General features: G+C 42.1%; 1 long non-coding RNA gene across 1 annotated transcript; it reads left to right on the top strand.

Annotated features, from left to right (window-relative positions):
- The first annotated feature begins 1,145 nt into the window (after positions 1 to 1,145).
- LOC142568294 (uncharacterized) lies at positions 1,146 to 5,680 on the top strand. The gene is made up of 3 exons (XR_012825411.1): positions 1,146 to 1,196; positions 3,089 to 3,175; positions 5,335 to 5,680. It is a non-coding gene; the product is annotated as an uncharacterized LOC142568294 (long non-coding RNA).
- The last annotated feature ends 1,002 nt before the right edge of the window (positions 5,681 to 6,682 follow it).

Below are 6,682 nucleotides of genomic sequence, written 5' to 3'. Positions count from 1 at the left end.
ACTGGAACCTGCACTTGATGAACCGCAACTTGTTTATTGCATTCTGAAAGTGTGTTCCCAAGGGGACAGTGAAACTGGCACATGCCTATTTTGAGACAAATGCTCACTCGCAAAAGCACCCTCAACACGCATGCTGTCATGATGTCATGAGACACACCAGATTTTAAAGGCGAGCTTTAAAAAATGGCTCCCTAAAAAAATTTCTTTCCGATAAAAATTTATATATATATATATATATTTATATATACATATATATATATATACGTGTTTCTCTTACAAGGCTTAATTTATGTGGTTCTATTCGGACCCACTATATTAAACTTATTTTTAGAAGTTGGAGGGGTTCCTGAACCCTGTTTCACCTCCGCGGCGGGTCGGCCCAGTATTGCACTATCTGCGGGACCGGCTCACGCATTCCTGTCCACGCGCCGTGACGCGGACGTAAGCCAGCCAGGGTACACCCCTTGAGAACGAATGCGGTGGATGCATACGGGGGACTGGCGGCAAACAGTTTCGCTGTAAAACCAGGCACCGCACGTTGCAGCAGTTAGAAAGGCTTCTAGGAAAAGACCTCGGTCAGCAGAAGTTCAAGATAGGAAGCGACGGTGTGCTGAAACAGAACGTCTTCGCTAAGCCGCCAAAACTGTGGCAGCCAGGGAACGTCGGCTCCAATAACCGCGAGCAGCAGAGCGGCAACGGTTCGCACAAGAAACCCATGAAGAACGTGAGTGCAACTTACAGCCCAACCGAGAAGCAAATCGCCACCAACCCGCACAGCAAACAGCTGAAGGTGACTACAGATTACAGTAGCTCTCGCATTATCTTAGACAATCGTCGCGGGATGGCTTTGCTGGAATTCTTGTACGTGCGTGCCTGTCTGTGCGTGTACGTGTGTGTGTGTGTGTGTGTGTGTGTGTGTGTGTGTGTGTGTGTGTGTGTGTGTGTGTGTGTGTGTGTGTGTGTGTGTGTGTGTGTGTGTGTGTGTGTGTGTGTGTGTGTGTGTGTGTGTGTGTGTGTGTGTTGTGTGTGTGTGTGTTGTAATGCTCTTGGCTGCGAGCCGACGATAACATCATTGTTGCACAAACACGTCTGATTCTGTGTACCCCCTACTGTTGCAGTTGCCGCATTTGAGCCGCATTCAGCAACGACAGCAGTAGCTGGAAGTACGTCTGATTCTATGTACACTACTGCTGCAGGTTAGTAAATTTCATCATTCGTTGTACTGCTGCACTTTCCCCTTATTTACGCTGTGACTGCTGCCACTGCTGAATGCTGAATGCAAGAAATTCGATGAATTTCAAGAAAAGATCACTAAGCAAGACACTGAAATCAAGGTGGTAAGGAAAAGGGTTACAGGACTGGAAGAAAGAGAAAATATCATACATCGGTAGAATACGACCTTCAACGGCAGGTGAATGATCTTTAGTTCTGAAGTAGGTGACTGAACCTGGAAGTTCACGAAATACCTGTTGTGAACAGTGAGAACTTGATGACCTCTTTAAATGAATGAATCAGTGGATAACCATGAAGTACCTCAGCTTAGAAAGGCTGATATTACATCAGTGCATCGGGTGCCCGCTAAGCAAGGCAAAGTACCAAGAATTATTATCCGTTTCACAAAGCAAGATACCAGTGACGCATGGCTCAAAAAATAGAACACCCTTACTGCCGACACCCCCTGAATTTTCTTCAAGAAAATTTGACTCGGCACAGTAGAGAGCTTCTACGGGCTACGAAAGAAGCAGCAAAGCAAAAGGGTGATAGGTTTGTTTCGTAAGTCAACGGTAAGGTCCTTGTTCGAAAGACCGACGCAGCTCATGCAGTTCACATTAAAGATAGGGATTAACTTGAGGAGGTCTAAACAATACAGTTTGTGCAATACCTGAAGGACGTATGATGACGTGGACTTTTACTTGCCTAATGATGTAAATGAAATTCTCGCAACATTTCCCACTGCCTCCATAACATGTATGCCACTAAGCTATCGACCACCGGCTGGTGATATATTGGCGTTTATACATATGTACGGTCAATTTCTTGCATATGTGCTTCAAAATGATAATTCCAAAACTTTAATAGCTGGTGTAGATGTTAACATTAACATTGACATGTATTCCAATAGTCAACCATTGAATTATTTTAATATGGTGATATCATCGAATGGTTTTGCCAACCTAATTAGCACGCGTACTAGTACGCGTATGAGCGTACTAGTCAACTCTTGATTTATTTCTCACTAATTTCTTACAGTCAAACATTAAATCTGAAGTCTTATCTCGTTCTATAAGCGACTATTTTCGGTCTTTCTGTCTGCTGAAAAAAGTGGGTTAAGAGGGAAGAAGTTCCCATCACTGTCATATCAACCAATTACAGACACATCTCTCAAATCATTTTGTGTGTTGTCAGTAGAGTGGGATGTGATAACTAACCGAACGGATGCCATTGAGGCTTACAATATGTTCACTGATATATTGTTCCTCCTATACCACCATAGCTTTCCTTCCAGGACAAGTAGAAAAAAGTAGAAAAACCCGAGAACCATGGATTACAGCTGATCTACGCAATGAAATGAAAATGAGGGACAAGCTATACCAACATTTTCTCCACACGCGATCAGCAGACGATCTTGCCACATTTGAAAAGTATCGAAACAAGCTAAGAAGTTTCGGCATGCACACGCAGCGTACTCCTCATCTTTCCTGGACATCGAAAGCCGCAAACACATTCTACTATGGTCGAGTTTGAACAGACTTTTGAATCTTAGTGATTGGACCAAGCCTTTATCGCAGTTACACGTGAATGGCAAAGAGTTATCAGGCATTGAACTAGCTGATGCACTTGATTATTTTTTTCACAGCTATGCCTAGTGCTGACGCTACGCCCTCTCGTACTAGCAAGTACATTTGCACTCAATGTGAGAACACAATATATCTCAGCCCGTCCCGCCGGATGAAGTTGTCAGTTATAAAAACCTTGAACAATAGCAGTAGTTGTAACATTGACGGTTTTGAAGTCTGCCCAAGTAAACATGTAGTTGTAATTATTGCCCCATTTCTCACCCATATTTTTAACGTGTGTTTGGAATCAGCAATTTTTTCCAGCGAGAATGCAGCCTGTGGAAGCTACTGTTCTATATAAAAAAGAAGATCATAATGAACTGGAAAATTACAGGCCGGTATGTATTCTACCAATCTTTTCAAAAGTGTGAAAAAGAAAATTTGCATTCGAGGATAACAACCTTTATTGAAAAACATGACCCGTTAAGACTACACCAATTTGATTTACGTAAGAACAAATTAGTCGAGTTAGCATTAGTAGAGCAGAAAGAATGTATATTAACAGTGTTTGGAAACAAAGCTATAGTTGTTGGTGCTTTCGTAGACTTTTCTAAGGCATTTGATTTAGTTGACTATAGCAGTTTGCTGGAGAAATCAAATTAGTATGCAATATGAGTACAGGCATTATCTATTTTGAAGTCCTACTCATCTAAAGGAACACAAATTGCCAAAATCGACACCCTTACTTCTAAGGCTAGAGCAGTCCATTGTGGAATGCCACAGGGAAGTATTCTAGGTCCTCTACTTTTCAATATTTAACTTAATTAATCCTCAATATCAACACTCAGGCAAGGTTTGCTATTTATGCCGACAACACGAGTATTTTTTTCACCGGTAATGATATACATGCTCTTATATAACAATGTAACAATACAATGAAGCCTTTAGAGGAATGGTCCAGAGTGAATTTAATTATGATGAATGCAAACAAAACAAAATCCGTTATATTCAGACCTAAAAATGAGTACATACCTCCCCATCAAGTCATTGTATTAAACACGCTAAGTATTGAAATAGTCGAAAATTTCAAACATCTGGGTGTCATTTTCTTCAGCTAACATGTCATTGGACCATCACGTTAAACACGTTCTAAGCAAAATACGTAGAATAACTGATGCAGCAGGCCGTATAAGATCCATTATTTCAACATGTATTAAACTGTTGCTGTACAATTCACTTCTTCAATCGCATTTAAGCTATTGCCAATTAGTAAGGAGTAACATGCCATCCACCAATCTAGAACATATTCACCTGTTACAAAAGAAATATCTCCGCCACATATACAATGCTTCCTACACAGCATCGACAATAACTTTATTTAATAATTCTGGTGGGATCCCAGCTCACAATCTCGACATATAACGCCTGAATCATGCCTACAGACTGAAAATCTATCTAAGTATTAGCAGCAGGCGTGATGTAGCCCAATTTCAGAGAAAAGCTCTAAATTATGCTACTAGAAACTTTGAGCATTGTTTTGCACCAACACCACTCTCAAACTATCGGAAATAATAGCTTACATACATAATATCCAGCACTGTTAAATTATTACAATTCGATGCAAATTGATATTTTTTTACTTTTACGTCATCATCCAAGTAACTGAAACTGATGTATACGATTTCAATGTTGTATCTATTTGTATTATGTACCTATGTTTTTGCATTTGTTTCATTGACGCTGCGAGGAAAGTGTGAGTCACAGAAATGTCGTTGAAGCATAAGTATGCTGCAATATATGTATGTATATGTGTGTATATGTGTGTACGCGTATTTTATACTGCGTTCCTGCTGAAACAAGGGATTGTAGACACGTCATGCTGTTCAAGGACAGCTTTTTTCTGCAATCCCAATCTGCAAATGTACAGGATGGTAAATAAACAATGTCAGTTACAGGACGTGTTCCTCTTCACAATACATGGGAACAGCGGCACAAGCTGTAGTTAAGCTTGTACACCACAAGTTAGCTACGATCAAGTTCCGAAGCTAGCTACGAAGAAGCCATCTTGGGATAAACAAGAGAGATGGTTTTGAGTGTCTCCCCACGGAAACTTACATTAACGCGCCAATTTCTGCATGTTATGATGAGAAATTCCTAATGCTTACGTTTCGAGTACTTTTATTTCTGATATAGGCTATATGCCAAAACTTTGGCGTGTAATTTGGAAATAAAAAATAACAGTAACAATTTTATTACTTCACATGTTCAAAAAAACGTGTTATAATTTAAAAACAAAATTATGGAGCTCATATAGCACTGCGCACCCACCGACTGCGGGAGCATTCGCTTACCAAATGCATCAACATTATTTTGCGTTTAATATACACTCCGATGCACTCATTGTAAAAACAAACTCGAGATTATCATTATCGGACAGATTTTATTAAGAAGCAAGATTGCAGCCCTGGAATGCTATTGCAACAACTGAATTCATGGTGCCAAAGAATATGTGCTTCCGAAGTTATTGTGTTTTTGTGTTTGTTTTTCTTTTTTCTAGAAAAACTACAACTGCTACACAAGACCACGCCATGGCACGATTGAAGTATCACCATTTCTGATGTTTTTTCACCATTTCTACCTCTGTTTCAACCCCCCCCCACAAACACAGTTTACAGCCGTTCAGGTGTCAGCAGATATAGCTAGACAGTTACAGCGTGGTCAGTATAGTAACTTGCTTGCCTTGTTTTCTTCAATTTATATAAAAATAAACAACCAAATACTGCTACTATCGCAGGTAATGTGATTTATTTAATGTTTTTCGAAACTGACACTAAATGGAAAGGCGAAGTTAAGCTTGACCACTTTATGTTGCAGTAGTTAGGTCAGGCTTTGATTACACTATATATTCGGACAGACAGCCGCCCATACAATGTGGGGGGAAGCACCAAAGGGAGTTTCGTTTCGTAATGAAAAAAATTATATGAGAAAGCTAAAGTTTCATTTAACCGAATAAACTGCATTGCATTCTTGAATTAAAGTCACGAACAAGCGCGTGTATTTTTTTATTCCAGAAGACCCATGGGAAGAAGGCTAGGCACCGTTACGATTGTGTTAGTACCCGCCACGGTTGCTCAGTGGCTATGGTGTTGGACTGCTGAGCACGAGGTCACGGGATCGAATCCCGGCCCAGGTGGCCGCATTTCGATAGGGGCGAAATGCGACAACACCCGTGGTGCTTAGATTTAGGTACACGTTAAAGATCCCCAGGTCGTCGAAATTTCCGGAGTCCTCCACTACGGCGTGCCTCGTAATCAGAAAGTGGTTTTGGCACGTAAAACCCCACAATTTTTTTGCCTTCGCTAACATCGCCGATGAGCAGTACCGAGACCTATCGCTGCGAGCACTCATCGAGCGTCTGCGCTCTACACCTACCGCCGCATCCGTTCGCCGATATGTCCTCCAGGGCGGCATTCTGTACCGAAGGAACTTCCTCCCTGACGGATCTGATCGTCTTCTGGTCGTGCCAAAACATCTACGACAGACTGTGCTCTTTGACATGCATGACGCACCCACTGCAGGACATCTTCGGGTAACCCACACGTACGACCGCGTGCGCCGCCGCTTCTTTTGGCCTGGTCCGACGCTATGTTACTGCCTGCGATCCCTGCCAGCGTCGGAAAACACCTCAGGTGCTACCTGCCGGTCATCTCCAGCCGATCACCGTCCCTGTGGAACCGTTCTTTCGTGTTGGATTAGACCTCCTCGGTCCCTTTGCCACGTCATCCTCTGGAAATAAATGGGTAGCCGTCGCAACCGATGACGCCACCCGATACGCTATCACGCGGGCTCTCCCTACCAGTTGCGCCACTCACGTCGCGGACTTTCTCTTGCGTGACATTATCTTA

The sequence above is a fragment of the Dermacentor variabilis genome, unplaced genomic scaffold (assembly GCF_050947875.1).
Source record: "Dermacentor variabilis isolate Ectoservices unplaced genomic scaffold, ASM5094787v1 scaffold_18, whole genome shotgun sequence".
Lineage (NCBI taxonomy): Eukaryota > Metazoa > Arthropoda > Arachnida > Ixodida > Ixodidae > Dermacentor > Dermacentor variabilis.
Note: the sequence above shows the minus strand (reverse complement) of the source record. Positions and strands in the feature narration are given on the sequence as shown.